Raw genomic sequence first — 20,024 nt, 5'->3', positions numbered from 1 at the left:
TTTCCTGTGCTTTATACCCCGGCTTTTACCCTAACAGGAACATGATATCCTTGTACTCTTGCTGTTTTTCCTTTGAATCCTTCCCACTATGCAGATGTGGATTTACCTACAAGTGGATGCTCTTGATCTCCCTTTTCTGGGTCCTCTCTTATATAACTTAAATTGGTCTTGCTCCGATTTAACACCTTAATTACCGGTTTTAATTGCTGGTGTGTGCCTGGGTGGAGAGTGGTGACACATCTTCCCGGCACTCTTCCACAGGGTTCTACTGCCCCGCTGTCCTGCCCAATGGCCTTGTAGAAATTTGGTTGTAGAATGGGGCCAGTGGCATTTTTAAGCATCAAAGACCAGAGCTCTGTGCAGCAAGAAAGTCTGCAGACGCTGCAGTAAATACACAAAGTGTTGGAGGAATTTGGCAAGTCTCGCAGCGTCCTGAAGCAAGACCTCACACCAACATTTTGTGCCTGGGCCCTTGCATTAATGAAGGGCTAAGGCCCGAAAGATGGGCTATTTAGTTTTGTCTCCCAAAGACAGTGAGGGTCCTGCTGAGCTTCTCCTGCACTTTTGAGCATTTGCAGAAGTCTGGGCGTAACGAGGCGGCGCTTGTGCTTGACAACTCAGGTCCTGAGTGTTGTGGAATCCAGAACAGTGGACCGTTGCACTGACCATAGAGCAGCTTCCATGACACCCCCCCCTCCCCCTGCACCAAGATGGGTTAGTGTTAGGAAGACCCAAGGGATTGCTGCAGCAGACCACTGAGGGCTCGGCGGCTGAACGACTCACACTCAGCTGCGTCCTACTGGGGACCAATTTCTGGATAGGTTTCATGAGGGAGCCAAATGCAAACAGGGCTCCTGAAGGGCCTCTGTGATCCAAAATACAAATAAAATTATTTATATTTACCAAGGATCAATAATTTATTTGATCTCATTTACAATGAATTGAGCAATCATTTTTCTGCTAGGCATTAAGAAATCCAGCTTCAGAGCTATTTCTCAATGCATGTTTATGAATGCTGAGTGAGTGGGTAATTTTGATCCTTATCTCAAATGAAATTTCTTACTTTACACCATCCACAATGAAAGGAAACTACTGTAACTACATCACATCTTCATAATTTCTCTCGAGTTTTGCACTTACACATCCAACACAAAGGGGGTTAGTACATATTAGCATTTAATTCACATTCCGTTGCCTTATGATTGAGCTCCATTTGATCACCCAAATTTAACTTCCTGCATTGACCTTTCTTTCGTGCCACCGCTGAGTGATGCTATTTTAAATAGAAAATAAAATTTCAATACCTCTCACTTCTTCTGGAAGATGTATGTCTATGCTTTGGATTCAATAAGCTCTGACATTGTGATTTTCCATAAAAAATAACCTCTGCCATTGACCTGTAGAGGTTAAGGATATATATAAACAAAAATGCACGCACGTGCGCGCACACACACACACACACACACACACACACACACACACACACACACACACACACACACACACACACACACACACACACACACACACACACACACACAACGGTTATCGGCAGAATCGTAGACTGCAATGAGGAAACATTCAGGTCTGAGATATATCAGCTGCTTGAGGTGTCCCAACAACCTTGCCCTCAACAGTAGCAAAACTAAGGTACTGATCAAGGAGTTCAGGAGGGGGATATCAGGAGAACACAAACCAGTCCTCAGCGAGGGGTCAGTGTGGAAAGAGTTAAGAATTTCAAACTCCTGCGTGTCAACCTCTCTGAAGATTTGTCCTGGTTCTCCCTGTCGATGCAATCATGAAGAAAGCTGACCAGAGGCTATACTTCGTGAGGAGTTTGAGGAGACTTGGCATATCAACAAAGACTCTTGCAAATTTCTACAGGTGTACCACAGAGACCATTCTGATTGATCTGGTATGGAGGAGTCAATGTACAACGTACAAAAGACTACAGAGAGTTGTGAACTTGGGCAGCGCTATCACGGGCATCAGTCTTCATTCCATTATGGAAACGTAACGACAAGAGGAGATGTCTCACGTAAGCAGTCTCTATTCTCAAGCACCCTCACCATCCAAGCCATGCCCTTTTCACACTGTGACTATCTGGAAGGAAGTAGAGAAGCCTGAAGATGAACACCCAACAGTACTAAAACAGCTTCTTCCCCTTTGCCATCAGATTTCTGAATGGACAATGAACCACAGGCACTGCCTCACATTCTCTTCTTTTGCACTAATTTATTTTTTAAACTATAATTTATTGCAATATTTCTACCTACAACGCTGCTGCAAAACAATGAATTTTGTGACTTGCTCATGACAATAAATTTTGATCCTATTCTATTGCGGCTTGAATTTCTTCCTGCTAATTATACGACAAGCCCTGTAGCATTTGCACATTTGGGAAAGCATTGTTTCTATAATTGCTAAGCAGATGACTTCAAATTAACTCTAGCTCAGTCAATGGATGGTGTGGAAAAAACTTGGCTCTATATGACTTACTTCCTGGATCCGTGATTGTCTATAATGCAAACTTGTTCCCAAAATGGCAGAAATTAAGTATGGGAGGGGATTTGTATTGATTGATGGGGAGAGTTAAAAAATGTCACCATCCGATGTGGGAGGTTAAGGATATTTTTGAGATAGAAATGTCAATTGCCTGAAATGGAACGTATTTCTCAACTTGGTGAGCATAAAAATTCTCCATAACAAAATTATATGAAATGCAACATATTAAAAACAATGCAGTTTGGGTCAAAATGTCTTAATGTCATGGAGTACCTTGTTAATTAGGTTTCTGTTCTGTTTCGAAGATTATAGAAAAGTAATCTGAAATTATACTTATCTCTTCTACCCAGATGAACCTGGAATAATTGAAGTTCAAAGGCACAACTGAGAGTGCGAAGTATAAGCCATTAACAATACTGTCCATCAAATACACTGAAATTCGTAACACGGGATTATTAATCCTATAGGCAAATTGGAGCCATTGTTTACTAATTTAGAGGTGTAGACTTTGAGAACATGAAATTGCAGAGTATCTCAAGGAAAATATTAATTAGCTCAAAAAAAATTTGAAACTTCTATCATTTTGTAATATAAATTGGTCCACTGGTTGGTCCTAAAATAGGCCATGAATATAACCACTGTTTTATCGGATTAATCTTTGATGATAGAGTCACACATAGAAAAGTAAAACAACTTGACATTGAACTTGGCTGATACAAGCCAAGTTTGCAAAATAGCATTCACTGAGGCTGATCATTTTACTTACCAGTGCTACTCTTTGTAAATTCCCAAGGCCCAATGGAAAAATTACTTAGCATGGGTCAAGGATACTAGACTTTTACAGACTGATTCAAAATTTACTCTATTTTGAGTCACACAGTTAAATGCTAATCTTTAGTAGACTGAAATGATATAAGGAAGTACTGGATTGTATTGACAGTTTATGGTCCTTGTGGGTTAATGGATTTTTGATCCATGCCTTAACTATGCATTATACAGTTTTAAATGTTAAAGTTTGACATTGTAGTGCTATCGATTGAACACATTAGACAGAGAGTTGTGATTAATAGGCTTTAATCACCTTAAGACATCAACACATCTCACATGTTGCTGGCCTGGTTCCAAGGCAGGTACTGAGGGAGGAGTCTTTCAGGAGGGAGGAGTCACAGGTTCAGGGGGTGGGCCAGCTCATACAAAACAGTGATTGTATCACAGACATACAGCATGGTAAGAGGCTTATTTGCCCCACGAGTCCGTGCCGCCCAATTACACACAATTGATCTATACCCCCAGTACATTTTGAACAGTGGGAGGAAACTGGAGCACCTGGAGGAAACCCACACGGACATGGGGAAAACCTACAAACTCCTTCCAGACAGCACGGGATTCAAAACCCAGTGCCGGTGTCTGGCACCGTAACAGTGTTGCGCCAACCACCAGGCTAACCGTGCCACCCGTGATTTCAACTAATCTCATTTGGTGGTCACTAAACCAAATCTTACAAATCTTTGTAATGATCAGGCTGTTTCAAACATTTCTACAAGTGCAGTTATCAATATTCATATACATGAGTAAAATGGAAATGCTGAAATCGTTGTCTGCTGAGGTAAAAATAAAACACACCAGGCTGCAGATTGCTAGAGACTGGCTCGAATGGCTGAAGAGGAACTGGTATCAGAACCGAGGCCGCTGAAGGCTTCCGGATCATGTCAGAGGTTTGGATCTGGAGCTTAGGTTTCCGATGGTTAGGTCTGAATTCTCTGTGGCCACAGAGGCTGCAAGAACATTGGAGGCACATCCATGGGCTCTCAGGGATTCTCTTTTGCTTGTCTTTCTCTGACTTTAAGGTCCATTGGGCAATTTCTGCTGTTGGCAAATTTTGTGTATAATTTCACCTATTTTATTATATGACAATGAAGGAATCTTGAATGGTGTGGAAAATTGAATATGTGGATAGGATTTATCGTTTATTTTTAAAAGTAAATTTTGAAATTTTATTCTTTTGCAAGCTTTATTTTCAATGGAATGGCCCAACTGAGTCTAGAAATCAAAGTCAAATGGAATATCATGACCTATTAATTCATCAGTCTCTTTCTTTTAATTTTGTAGATGCTGTGATTGTAGTCAAAGCACAGAAATGCTGGAAGAGCTCAGCTGGTCTTGCAGCGTCCATAGGAGGTAAATATATATCACCGGCGCTTCGAACCTGAGCTCTTCCTCAAAGGCTCAGGCCCGAAACCTCGGTAATATGTCTTTTTCTCCTAAGGACGCTGCGAGACCGGCTGAGTTCCTCTAGCATTTCTGTCTTTTGATCTTTCTTTTAATTGTTCAGTTTTGATTAATTGGTTTTATATTGCATTTTAATGATGCATTTGAAGGGCCCTAAATGCTCTTTACAACCTGCGAAATATGTTTAAGATATAGTCAATTTGTGCGGAGTAAGGTATCACAGATAACGATGCCTAGACCATCTATTATAGTTTATGAATTGGTAGGACTTCATGCATTTTTAATCATGAAATGTAGTTTGAGCATGTTGTATTTTGAACAAAGCAGTTGAAATAATTTGTACATCTGCACAAGCAAAGCCTGTTGTCCGATACTTAAAGTAATGACCTTTGAAATGTAATGGACAAAATGCATGCTGGGCGTAGTTTAGTGAATTAGTGAGATGGATAAACAGGAATTAATAACACATATTTACTGTAATTCAATCTTTATTAATAAATCTAACCTGATTAACGCATAATCTATGGTGGAATAATTATGAACTTGTTTACACTGTTTAAGGAGAATTTGTTTCTTTTAGTAAATATAACATTCAATTGTTTTACAGGTTACAATGGCAGCGAGTAATTGAAGAGGCGGTTGTACCTTTATAATTATGATGATATATTTGTCCCTCAAGAATGGAATGAATTTAATATGCCAAAGTTTGCCATATCATTGTGCTTTTTAGAGGTAAAATAATGGCCCTTGCAACCGCTGCAACCGTGTCTGCCTGTCCCGTATCGGACTTGTCAGCCACAAACGAGCCTGCAGCTGACGTGGACATTACCCCTCCATAAATCTTCGTCCGCGAAGCCAAGCCAAAGAGAATGGCACAGATAGCATGTGAAATAAAACAAGACGTGTGCTGTTGGCAAAACCCTGTCCAAATGAATTTCAAAGATGCTGAGTGTATCCTGCATCTTGTCACCATCCTGACACTCAGATATTCTGCCCTTTCAAATGAACTGAAAAGAAGGCCGAGAAAATCCGTCTTGCAAAGGCTTGCAGTGAAATAGGGCAATTGTAATCCTCACAGGATTACATACCTTTATCTTTCCTTTCAATTAAAAAACTCTCTGTGACATAATCCTTGGGACCATGCATGACGTACCCTTACCAGGGATTTCAATTGGAAAGGAGGGGATGAGAAATATCAGTCAAATTAAAGGTTAATTGGAGCCAGGAATCTAATATTAATGTTCTGATTTACCCCTGGAGACTTCCATCAGCCTTTTAAGGAAAACCCACAGAGATTACCATGTGATGCCAGGGAATATAAAGTGAGATATTAACTGTCTAAATTTGATCATGTGATACGAGCTTGTTGAATTTGAGAGACTCTTGAATTTTTCACCAAGTTCTATGTGATGGTTTCCTTTCCTGCCTTTATTTTAGTTATTCAATCATATGAAACTGACAGAAAGAGAGAGCGTAATTTTTAACTGGTTTCAAAAGCCATGGTTGAATTCTCTGAAGCAACAGGAATGGAGTGACTGGGAAAAAGCAGTGATCCCAGCTGTTACCAACTACATACTGTAGAATCTAATCTACTGGAGAACCAAACAATGGCAATTAATAGATAGAATGTAACATTAATAAAAATTAATAAAATTTTAAATAAAACTTTAAGATTGTAAAAGCGAATGTTCTCTGATGCAACACACACCCCTTGGTGAAGATAGGAGCAAACATTCAGCCAGCGGAGGGCCCTGGTCTTGCTCCACCTGCAGCAGCTGTTGTAATAAAGTTTGAATAAAGTTATGTTTGAATATAATGGCAGTGCCCAGCATAAAGAGGCTGATGCTACTTGTCACTGGGGCAACTCTCCCAAAGTGTCTCCTGTGATTGGTAAAAATTAGAGTAGGTTACATACGCACACTTTGAAACAGATCTTATTTGAAATAATGAAGAATTCATATTCAGTGACTTTACAGAAACTATGGAGAATTCTATGCACATTTATCAAGTAGGTGCTAATTGAAATGATGTCATGAAATGAATAGGCTATTGTCTTGAAAGAGTCAGGTTGTCTATGTTGGACCTTCTTGCAAGGCTTTTGATCTCTCTGCAAAGTGCTCACTCAGAGGTCATTGAGAGGTTTGTTTACGCAAAACAACAGATGGGAGCAGAAGATTAACTCCTATTGTTTGCTGGGTTTTGGGGTCCTTTGGGCTTGTAATATTTTATGGGGGATCGTCCTTATTGCTAATGAGTAAGAGTCTTTCTGCATATTAGGTATTTTAGTAAGGCTTCAAGTTCAAGTTCTTTATTTATATAGCACATTTTTTTCAATTTGCATTGCCAAAGTGCTATACAAACTAAGGTAATTGATTGAAACTAATACACTATTTACAGAACAACAGATTAACATGTTATAAATAGACCACAATTTCAGTGAATAGTGCAATGCTGTCGGAGGTTAGGAATGTACAAAGGGTTTCAGACATTAAGTGCTATCTGTAAACTTGGGGAGGGGGGCTAATTATGACACCGGTATGGTTAGTGGTATGTTGTTACTTGGGTTCGAATTTAAATTTTGTAAATTACAGGAATTACCTGATTAAAGTGACTTTACATAATTAAATACGACAATACTGATTTTTAAAAATTATTTTACATTTTGCACTGTCTTTTGTCTTTTGAACTGTCTATTCTTAATGCAGGTGTAGTACTAGTTAGGCATTGTAAGACTATGTTTCAGTCAACTGGAAAATTTGCATATGTGTCATTCGTGATCCCTGTAGGTGCCAGAAAATAGGGATTCTACTAATCAAAAAATTGTTTGAATCTGCACAAGACAAAATTTACACTGTTGGAGCACAAGGCATACAAAATGCTGTTGGTCATGCTAAACTAATGCAACCATTCTCCACGGGATTCTTCGGCCACCCCCCCCCCCCCCCCCCACCACTTCCCACCCATCCCCATCCCAGGGGCCACAACACATTTAAATACAAGTCTTGTTTTCTTTTCACCTCACGTAACACAAATATTTCTGTGTTTTTTACATGGTTGGTAGGAGAGAAGTACAGAAGAAACCAAAACTTGACTGCTTCACAGGGAAGGGGACCCATAAACCTTGGAGCAGTGTCCCAGGGGGCCCATAACCACAAAAGGCTGAGAATGGCTGTGCTGAAGAAACAGCAAGACAATGCTCCTTCAAAAGTACAGATACAACCTCAGCAATTAAGAATGAACAATATCTTTTTTGCACAGGATGACATTGATACCAAATATCTATGAAGGAAAACCTGAGCCTTTTATGTCTGAAATAGATACAGGTGCATTCATTCTGGTTTTTGAGTCAAGGATAAACAGCAAAATCATCAGCTGAACTGAAAACAGCGATGGTGCAATTCTCACCATTCAGAAATGTGACTAAGCTCCATGTTAAATTCTAACTTAGAGCTAAAGGTGAGCTCAATTTTAACATTTAAGAAGAGCTTGGACAGGCACATGGAAAGGCTATGGACTGGGTGCAGGTCAGTGGGATGAGCCAAAATAAAATGGCTTGGCACAGACTAGAAGGGCCGAAAGGGCTTGTTTCTGTGCTACAATGTTCTATGGTTCTATTTAAAATGATAGAACAATCAAAATGCATATTTTTTCACAGCATAATAATGCACAGGTCCTCGAAACTGTTACGCAATTAGGCAAAGACAACTGCTCTTTTGATATTTTGACAATTATTAAACAAATAATCAGCTTAGTAACATTTAAATAATTAAAAATAAGGAATGAGTAGTTGGAGCATTGCATCACAATCGCTCCACAACAGATGCATTATGACTGGTTCTCCACTCAACTCTGGATCACCTAGAATACAGCAACATACACATCAGGCTACTCTTCATCAACAACAGTTCAGCTTTCAACCACCATCATACCCTCAATGCTGATCAACAAACTCCAAAACCTGGGCATCTGCACCACCATCTGCAACTGGATCCTTGACTTCCTCATTGTAAGACTACAATCAGTATGAATCGGAAACAACTGAGGATCAACACAGGCTCACCTCAAGAATGTGTGCTTTGCTCTCTGCTCTACTCACTCTACACCCATGACTGTGGCTAGGCATAATTCAAATGGCATCTACAAATTTGTCGATGACACCACAGCCTACGGCAGGATCACAGATGAGATGGTCTACAGGAGTGTAATACATTAGCTAGTTGACTGGTGCCACAGCAACAACCTTGCACTCAATGTTAGCAAAACCAAGGAGCAGATTGTGGACTTTAGGAAGGGGAAATCAGGAGATCATGAACCAGTCCTCATCAAGGGGGCAGCAGTGGGACGGGTTAAGAGCTTCAAGTTCCTGCATGGATGTCAACATTTCTAAGGATTTGTCTTGGGGACTCCATGTCGATGCAATTATGAAGTAAGCTCGCCAGCCGCTATACTTCATGAAAAGATTTAATATGTCACCAAAGTCTCTTGCAAATTTCCTGTTGTACTGTGTTTTCATCACTGTCTAATTATGGAGGTGCCAATCACATGACAGGGTAAAAAAAAATACAGAGTGCTGTGAACTCAGCCTGTGCCATCACAGGGATTAGTCTCTATTCTATTGAGGACATCTACGAGAGCCAGTGTTTTAAGAATGCAGCCTCTACTTTCAAGGACCTCAACACCCAGGCCATGCCCTCTTCACTCCGCTACCATTGGGAAGGAGGTTCAGGAGCACCAGGATGAACACCCAGTGGCACAAGCACTGGGTGTGGGGGGTTGCAGTCCGCACCAGGTGACGCCAAAATGACTATCTGTAAAACTTTTGTTCAGTGTTTCAGCAGAAATTTATTATTTTTTATAAAACTATTCCTGTAGTTAGTCATAACAAAAACATTTTTCATAAGCCCACAAGACTAAAACTCTATGTTAATTTAATTTTTGAACCGTCTAATGTGCTCTGGTCAGTGCTGACATATTATCCAATTACAATGATGATTTGAATCATGTGGCTTCGTCTGCACGCGCTGTTGTTTTCATTCCCGCTGGTGTTATTATAGTTGCTGCTTTTGTCAAATTTTCTGGTGTTTTAGTTACAATATTGTGGTCATTAGTATTTGTGAACCTAGATCAATATCGGATTTGATAATTAAAGGAAAAGAAGGACAATTGTAAAAAGCTTCCACTCAGTTACTAATAATGTTGTACGTCAATGTAGAAAGATTTTACAAAACAATTTTTTTGTTAGGATTCTAAGGATTCTGCATGGTCTGGTGTGGGAGGAGGGTCCATGGGGTGGAGGGTGGGGGGGGATGACACCATGAGTTACCGCACTGGGTGACACCAACTCGAGTGATGCCACTGGGCACAAGGACAGCTTCTTCCCCTCTGCCAACAGATTTCTGAACGAGCACATGAACCACAGGCACGACTAATTTTATTTATTTTAAACGTAAGTTCATAGTAAGATTTGCTGTGTGATGCCGCTGCAAAACAAGGAATTTCGTGATAATAAATTCTGATTAGTCAAGCAAGCAACATTGTTTGACAACTTTAGCATGGATTCCATCAGATTTCTTGCTGCTCCATGTCTCCTTCATAGTGTACCGTGCATTACTGTGTGCTGGAGGGATGCCAAGACTGAATCACCCTCCGTATCGTTGAAGGGAGTTAAGAGCATGCTTGACAACAAAGGGATGTTGATTGACAAGGGTTTCAAAATGGCCCTTCTGATGAATGCCGATGGCTTTTATATATCTTTCATCAGATCTTTTTCATCCAGGTCTCAAGTGGTTCCCTGAGTGCTCAGATGAAGATGATTAAAGTGGGACTGAAAAAAGCTTTGTACATATTGGCAGTCAGAGAGTTGTTGGCTCTAGTTCATGTTGTTTTGCTATTAGCTGACCTTCATATCATAGATGCTCCTCGGAATCTTTGACTCTATTCCCTGATGGTTCTTTTGTTCGATTTTATGCATTTAGGCCTGTAGGTAAACAAATGGATTACCAAACAGAAAAATGCATATTTGGGTCAGAAACTTAGTTTTAACCACACAATGCAAATTCAACATCAAACCGAGCTTTGCTGACCAGTAATTGAGAATTGTTTCCCTAGTTGACACCTCCTTCCCCAGAATTACTGTAGCAGTTTAAGAGATGACTTCCCACAACCTTTTTGGCGGCTATTAGAGATCAGCATTAAATGCTGACCTTGCCACCAACACTAACAGCCCATACAGAAATAAAAGCAACAGTCCCATTCTGGCTGAAGTTTTCTCTTGTCTCTTTATTTGGTCCACCTATTTGCAGTTCATTTTATATTTAATATTTACTTCGTTGCTGCCTCATGGATGATCACAATGGGCTGAAGGAACAGCTGATGCTCACGACTCCATTCTCATCCATGCGGGTTTGACAAAACCTGGCAAACAACACTGCCCTTCACAACAATGCCTCCAGGTAATGAAAGAAGGTGTTTCCCAGCAATTAACAAGCATTCAGAGATTATCATTGCATGCAAGATCTGCCAGCATAAAAGTGAATATAAGTAATGAAAATAAATCCTTATTTCATTACAGTTCACATCTAAATTAGCCCTGTTGCTGATCATCTCAGTGACAATCTAACCATGATTGACGAATCTGGGGCAAAACTTGGAGAGAGAGAGAGTAAAACAGACTGGTAACAGGCTCTTCATCAGCCAGCTTGCATCACCGCCAAGCGCTCTCTCTTTAGCTAATCTACCTGAATTCATTTTACATTTAACACATTCCAATCAATCTTCTCTCAAACTCTACCACTTATCTGCCCTCTGGAAAAAATTTACAGAGCGCAGCCTCTATCTTCAAGGACCCCCGTCACCCAGGACATGCCTTCTCAACGCAATTGGAGTACTGGTTAGTGCAATGCCTTTACACTGTCTGTCAGGAGTTTGTATGTTCTCCCTGTGTCTGTATGGGTTTTCCCCGGGGGCTCCGGTTTCCTCCCACCGTTCGAAGCATACCGGGGGTGTAGGTTAATTGAGTGTAGATTGCGCAGCATGGACTCATGGGCCAAAATGGCCTGTTACCGTGCTGAATGTCTAATTTTTTTTTAATTAAAAAAAAACCACTTCTTCCATCAGTAAAAAGGTACAGGAGCCTGAAGACGAGCACCTTGTGGCATGAGGACACCTTCTTCCCATCTCCATTAGATTTCTGAATGGATAATGAACCATAAACACTACCCCACTTTCTCCTACTTTCTTGCACTATTTATTTATTTTTGAATTGTAATTTATAGCAATATTTGCACTGCAATGCACTGCAAAACAACATATTTCGCAAATGCATTGAGGATGTCAGTGAGATCGAATGCTTCACAACCAGGGCTAACCAGAAACCATGGTTGGATACAGAGGTCTGGGCCCTTCTCAGAGCTCATGATGCTGCCTTCAGGACAGGGTGTAGGATGGCACTAAGATCAGCCAGGGCTGAACTCTCCTGTGCAATCCTGAAGGCAAAGTGAAGGTGCACACAGAAGATCCACAGACAACTGTGCGACATGAGGCACACGTGGCAAGGGATCAAGACTACAACGGATCACAGCAAATTAAGGGCAATGATGCCTTCCTTCTGGACAGATTGAACACCTTCTATGCACGTTTTGATGAGGACAGGATAATGCCAAAGAAAGCTCTGATGAATGGTCTCCCCGCATAGCCATGGCTGATGTGAGAAGAACCCCATCCAGGGTGAATCCACACAAGGCAGTGGGACCAGACAACATATCTGGTCGGGTACTGAAGGTTTTCACAGACAAATGGATGGAGGCCTTCATGGACATCTTTAACACCTCACTGCAGCAGTCCATCATTCCCACAGGGTTCAAAACAGTCACTATCATCCCAGTATCCAAGACAGCAACAACAACAGGCCTCATTGAGGCGGTGACCTCCAACATTATGAAATGCTTTGAGTCTCTGGTGATGGAATGCATCAAAGCACACCTCCCAGAGATGCTGGATCCATTTGAATTTGCCGAGAGAAGAGACCATTCTACAGACGATGCTATAGCCTTGACGTTTCATTCCGTCCAGGCCCACCTGAAGAATGACACCTCACACGCCAGACTGCTGTTGTCTTCAGATTGGTGTTTAATATGATCATTCCCAGAGGCTTTTGGAGAAGCTGTTGTTGCTGGGACTCAACAGTCCTCTTTATAACTGATCCTGGACTTCATAAAGGAAAGACCACAGTCTGTCTGGATCGGTAGCAGAATATCGATCACTGTTACGCTGAGCACTGGCGTACCTCAGGGCCGTGTGCTCAGCCGGCTCCTGTTCATGCTACTGACCCACAACTGCATCACCAAATCCAGATCCAACAGTGTCATCCAGTTTGCAGAAGACACACCAGTCGTCGGCCTCATCAGCAATAACGACGCGTCGCACTACAGAGAAGAGGTGGAAAATTTTGTGAAATGGTGCGACGGTATCAACCTGAGTCTCAACGTGGACAGGACAAAGGAGGTGATCGTGGACTTCAGGAGGACCAGGAACAACCACTCTCCACTACACATCAACAACTCTGTGATGCACCATCAACTACTCGAAAGACTATTGTTGAGAAACCATTAGGCTTTTATTCACTTCGGAACAAAGGCACATCCATTGTCCTGCTCTTCCTGAGAAGACTGAAACAGGCACCGTTATACCAACCATCTACAGGAGCTTCATTGAGAGCATCCTGCCTGGCTGCATCACCGAACCAGAAGAGTGGCCAAGAGACTCACTTCCCCCCACCTCCTTTCATCAACATGATCTACCAGGATCGTTGACTAAAGAGGGCACACAAAATCTTTGAGGACACCCTACAGCTGCTCCCATCAGGGAAGAGATACAGGAGGATCAGAACTAGCCCCACCAGGCTTCTTCCCACGGGCAGTGAGAATGCCGAACGACCAAAGGAACTGCTCACACTGACCACCCGAGACTCTCATTTGTACAAAACATTTATTTATTTTTATAGATAAAATACTTGTCCTGAATATGTATTATTTGTCTGGTTGTGTGTCTACATGTTTTTGCACCGAGGACCTGAGAACGCTGTTTCATCGTACAATCAGATGACAATAGGCAGATTGCAGACCCTGTGAGGTGCCTGCTCTTCCGCAGTGCCATTAATGAACATTCCAAGCCATACTTACATAATAAGATTACAAGCTATAGGAGAAGCTGGCCAATTGACCCATCAGGTCTGCTGCGCCATTCTTATCATGATCTCTCTCACTCAGCCTCTCCCTGTAACCCTGACGCCCTGCACAACTAATGATGGCAAAGGACTCAAAAAGCGTGAAGGTAGTGTGCTGATATTCCCTGGGCCTTTGGCCTTTCTTCCCACTCCTGCTCCTGTTGACTGGTGATAACTGCAGCTTGCCAGGTGGCCTCCAGCACAAAGGATAACACTTCACTTTTTGAACCACCTCCAGCATCTCTGGGGCTAAAAGGGCTGGCTTTGGACTCCCCCCTGACTTTACATCGTTAAAGTTCTTTCGGCTCATTCTCCAGAATGAGAGTTGTGTCTTACCAAGCTGAGAACCACTTACGCAGTGTGGAACATTTTCCAGTTATCTAATCTATCCCATTGGCTTACTCGCAAACATTAGCAAAGTCATGGAGCTATTAACTGGCACTGACCAGTCACCTTACATGCTCAGCTGGAGTTCCACGAGAACCATTCAGCTTGAGACACAAATTAAAGAGCTAAATCCCAGAGATCAGATGCGAAGGACCCTCACAGTTATGAGCTCAAATCAAATTGACTGAGAATCCAATCAAAGGGCCCTGGGGTATCTGAAATGAATTGCAGAGGCCTCTGTTGTCTGGGTCATACCCTCCACAAAGGATAGTTCATGTCGTTGCTGACGTTTGGATGAAAGTAAAGGGCTTCCTCAGGCTCCTGTTCCAATCCCAACCATGCGTATCTTCTGCATAAGATCAGTAGGGAGATGTTAGCTATTACAATGTTTAGTGTCAATCACCCACCTTCAGTAAATGAAGTCCATCCAAACAAAAAGGCAAGGATTGGTCTGAGGCCGAGTGTCCACATTCCTCACTCACCATCCATTTGCAGCTGAGCTGTGCGACCAAGTTCTCTGATGTTTCCGGTTGAGCGCAGGCTCAGCGACAGAGAAGAAGCTCAACAATATCCAGGGCAAAGTGGTCCCACTTAACTGACTTCCATTCAGACAAGTCAAATTTTCTGAATTAGAGAAATAATGAATTTCTTCTGTGGGCAGATCTCTCGCCAGGTTCTTCGTGAGTGCGCTTGGCTCTTAATTCACATAATCTTCATAAGAATAGAGCTCCTGATATGAGAAAGTTTCACATCGCACTGTTTCTTAATACTGTCCCGAGCCACAGCCAATATAACTAGACTAATGTCCCCCTTTTCACTGCAAACTGATTGTTTATTTTAAAGACAATTTCCTCATTCTTCTTTCATGCAGAAAACTCTCATCCTCTCCCACTACTTGTTTATTTAAAATCTGCTGATTTTATTAAGACTTTGAAGTCTCACAAACTTTCTCCTCTCGTCATTTCAATGGTCACGAATTATGACATTTTTTGTTTCCCTTCTAAATCTTTAACCTTGTCCTTAATTATCTTAAGTAAAAACACAATGCTGCAGGAACTCAGCTGGTCGAACAGTGTACTTTATCTAGCAAAGATAAGACACATAATCAACATTTCAGGCTTGAATCCTTCATGGACAAAATGTAGGCGGGTGCCCGAAGATTGATAGAAAGGCTGAAACGCTGGTCTCTTTGCTAGATAAAATACACTCTTTGACCTGAGTTTCTCCAACTTTGTGCTATTATTTCAATCACGGTGTCTGCAGACTTTCATGTTTTACTCCTCAATTATCTTCTTGTGTACATGTTTGACAACTAATTTAGATGTTGCTCAAAAAAGCAAGGATGTTAAGTCTCCATTGTGGAGTCATATGCAGTACAAAAGAAGATTCATATCAGTTATTAATCTGATATCTTTCTTGTATCTTCTGTCTATTTATCTTCTTTGCCTGTGAAATATTATCCAAAATATCCTTCTCTGCTCTCCTTGATGGACTTACAAATTAATCACCAGTACTGGTTATCAATTGCTTGTCCTTAGAATTGTCTGCTAGATTTTCAGCTTGAACACCATTTTATTACTGAGCGTTACAATTTCAATTGTCTTCCTTTTGTCACTGTCAAGTGTCTGGATTCCATCATTGCCCAGAGCTGTGCGATAGTACAGACCTATCACCAATGTATATAGTTACAGTATCTAGAGTGTAATCACTGTGCTTACAGCGATTGGCTGAGGCTTAGCCACGCCTACTGTGTGGGCCTTAAAAGGTTGTGTCCCTAGCCAGGTCGGATCATTCCGGACTGGTCGGCCACCTGTGAAGAGCTCCTGTCTTTTGCTAATAAAAGCCTTGGTTTGGATCAACAAGTCTTTGGTTCTTTCGACGAGCTCTACAAGCTGATTCATATTATATCTCATTATTTTCACCACCGCTAGTATCAGGAATCCCATTGATTTTTTTTTCATTTCAGGAAAAGGAACTTTTAATACTTTCCCCTCATGAAACGTTGAGTAAACAGTAAACTTCTGGTGGTGACCAACCACATTCATGTGAAGCTTTGGCTCCTCCTTTTAATATCCCACAGCTCTTCACGAAGCAGACACACCACCAATACTCACGAAGTAGTTGACTTCTGCAGGAAGACCGCATGTTCAGTGTACGGGAGCCTATCTCACCGATCATCTTTTTGGGATTGGCACCTCCCAAGAGGTGCATTTTGAGGGATAGAGCTATCTTCTCGTTCCTTGGGTTGTCATCGTGTCATGCAGAACAGGAACATGCTCAGAACTATGTCCATGTTGGCCAAGTTACCCATCTAAATGAAGTCCTTTCACCATGACTAAGTCAGTAACCTTCTGTCCCTTGAGAATTGAAATGTCTATCTGAATAGTTTTCACTGTTACTAAAACAAAATGCAATTAATAAATACCTTGTTGCGACTCTGTTTTATTTGCTAGGTCTTTGATTATGCTGTGAAATCGTAACAGCTCGAGATTCCCCTGGCCACCTCCTGTTGACTAACTGCTGTGCTTTGCACAGTGGCCTGAAGGACAAAGGTTAAGTATGATAGCATTCTTGGCCTACTTAATCTGCACATGAGGGTCATAGGAACATAGGAAGTAGGAACAGGAGTAGGCCAAAAATGGCCCATCGAGCCTGCTCCGCCATTCAATACGATCATGGCTGATCTAATTTATGACCTAATTCCACCTACCTGCCTTCTCCCCACATCCCCTAATTCCTCTATCATGTAAAAATTTATCTAACCGAATTTTAAATAAGTTTAATGAGGCAGCCTCAACCACTTCCCTGGTTAGAGAATTCCAAACATTCACTACTCAAAGAGTCCACATACATGTCAGAGAAAATTGGCATGTCAAAGCTCCCATCCTAGTGTAGCTTGATGCTATTTGTACTTTCTCTGACGTTGTTCCACAGGTTTGGGAGATATGGAACAACTTCCCAACTCTTCCCAACTTCTCGTCATTAGGGGCCCTGAATACCCCCAGATACTAAGGAACACCCTACTGGAGGGATCTTATCAACAGGCATCTTCAGACTGCAAACTGGCACTCAGGGGTTCCTTTGCTCCCCACACTGCTTCTACCACATCACCAGACCCTTTTAAGGACAGGAGCAGTGGGGCTCTTGCCCTGGAAGTACATGAGATTCAAACAGGGGGAATCAGGTTCCATTGTATTCTCTTACAAAGAAGCGCTGCCTGATGAAAATATTATCTGTGCTGTTGCACTCACTTCATGATCTAAAACGACAGTCCTAATTAGTTGGATGAAACTGTAAAAATAAATAGCAGGATAGTGATGTAACACAACAAATATAATACTAGGCAAATTGAACTTTCTTCATCTTGGTTTAGCGCAAGAACATAATGACCCAAGCCATTGAATTGCCAGTGAGTTACTGAAAGATAATATCTGAAGACATTTAGGCTTTACAGAGAAATTCTAATGGGCTCACTAGAGGAACTGCAGAGAGATTTACAATTTAGTTCTTTCATTTCCACTGTGGTGCCCATAGCTGTGTAAGTGATGGTAGCTAATAGCTTCAGCTCTACAGGTTCCTTCCAGGAACCTTTCCAGAGAATCTGCAATAATTAGTCAGTCAGCTGGGTCACATTGTACGCAGCAGTACACAACTTCCTTGCATTAAGTCAGTGTATTAATTTACAGTATGTGGTTGTTAAGAACTGTGCACTGATAATGGAAACGTTGTCGCATGTCAGTGCTTTTCCTTCTGCTTCATTCATTTGTCTCTTCAGTATCTGAAACACATTGAATGCTTTGAGTCTGATTTGAATGCAATGGTGGCAAAGGACTCAAGAGCCACTAAGTACATCTCTCCTGTGGCCCTTCTGATCATGGCTAGAAAATGGTCCATTTTTATGAGTTTTGAATGCAGGCTTAAATTGCTGAACATTTGCCTCTGTTAGTCGAAAAGAGTTGCCTCTGTTACAGTACAGCCTTGTGGTGTTACGGAGTCCACCTCTAAATATTCTCACAGTGGATATATACAAAGATTCTGACAACCATGAGTTTTGTTGATCATTGATGTGTGATCACAGTTGATTTTCCAGTCAATGGATAGCTTACTTTGTTCATGGAGATTCATGAGCCAGGTTAACAAGAAATAATCTTAGCACGAGATTGCAGTGAGAAGTAAAATCCTATCCATGAGGTAGAAGACAAATAATAATTTATGTTTCTCAGGATCATAACAACTTCTTCTCAAAAATGGTGGATGCATCTCTGGAATTCTTGTGGAAGTTAAACATTTTAGGAGTATTTAAAAAGGAAATAAAAATGGAATTAAAAAGACAAAGCTGGGAAAACTCAGCCAGTCAAACAGTGCACTTTATATTGCCAAGATAAAGATACATCACCAACATTTCAGGTCTGAGTCCTTCATCAAGGTATGAACGTTGGTGATGTATCTTTATCTTGGCTATATAAAGTGCATTGACCTGTTGAGTTTCCTCAGCGTTGTGTTTTTACTTCAATCATGGTGTCCGCAGACTTTCATGTTTTGCTCTAGAAACGGAGTTAGATGCATGTTTGAAAGTTCTGGAAATTGTGAGCATTAGGGAAGTGGTTTAGAGAGATGAGGCTTGGGATACATCAGCCACAAGCATGTTTAATGGTAGCGCTGGCCTGAGGGGAGCTGTGAAGGGCATACTCCTGCTCCTAATGATCTTAAGTTCTCAGATTTTGAGCTGAAACAATTAAAATGATCTGCCTTGGAAACTGCAACTTCCAAAGGGAAACACAGTTTAAACATTGGTAGGAACTTGAGGTCTTATTTGCACAGGTTTTCCAGCATGCTTCTGGTGGTGAGGGAGTTCGAAGGAACATGTAGACACTGTATGATGTTAAAGTGTATTACCTCCAATTCCCATTGTCTCGGGATACAGTCCTAAGATACAGTAGCACTAGGTCACACCTCTGGGATTAAATGGAGAGGTTTTAGCTTCATTTCTCAGGGTTCAACTTTTTCTGACAGTGGTAACTACACCAAGCATCCACTGGGACTATGGAATCGAATCTCCATTAAATGTTTCTGTTTGAATTGATACAACTTTGATATGTCCACAGGACATGGGAAATAGAAATTATCATTATATGAAAGGACACATCAATTTCAAAACAATTACAAATATGAGTTTATAATGTAAGTATTATTGGTTTAATTAAGATCATAACATATTGTAGCCACTGGAACACATGTTCACCTGGCAAATACTAGGTTCAAGGTTCCTTTTATTGTCACAAAATAATTGAAAATATAACATACCTGATATACTTTAACTTTAACCTGTCATAAGGCAAAGAAAGAGATGCCATTCATATTGCCTGATGCCCCTTACAGAGGGAGAGAAAGAGAAGCAAAAGAGAATACCTTCAGAGTGTTCGTGGATTTACCACCAGCATTCCTGCAGCCAGTGGTGGATTACCCATTGGACTGAGTAGGCTGAGGCCTAGGGGCCTGGAAGGCAAAGGGGGCCTGCCTGTGATTTGATTGATTGCCCAACACACCAATGAGGCACTGGCATCCATACAGAGGGCATGATGCAAGGCCAATGAAAGTAGATGTTGGGGGTGCCGGGGGAGGGTAACATCATGCAACCGATGATGCAAATAGAGATTGGTAGCAACTGTTGCCTTGAAGA

General features: G+C 41.4%; 1 long non-coding RNA gene across 1 annotated transcript; it reads right to left on the bottom strand.

Annotated features, from left to right (window-relative positions):
• Window positions 1-10,148: 10,148 nt before the first annotated feature.
• LOC138749975 (uncharacterized) lies at window positions 10,149-19,969 on the bottom strand. Its single transcript, XR_011348982.1, has 2 exons — window positions 19,754-19,969; window positions 10,149-10,711 (listed from the first exon to the last, which is right to left on the bottom strand). It is a non-coding gene; the product is annotated as an uncharacterized lncRNA (long non-coding RNA).
• Window positions 19,970-20,024: the final 55 nt, after the last annotated feature.

The sequence above is a fragment of the Narcine bancroftii genome, chromosome 14 (genome assembly GCF_036971445.1).
Source record: "Narcine bancroftii isolate sNarBan1 chromosome 14, sNarBan1.hap1, whole genome shotgun sequence".
Classification (NCBI taxonomy): Eukaryota; Metazoa; Chordata; class Chondrichthyes; order Torpediniformes; family Narcinidae; genus Narcine; species Narcine bancroftii.
The sequence above is the reverse complement of the archived record's forward strand: the minus strand, read 5'-3'. Positions and strand labels throughout refer to the sequence as shown.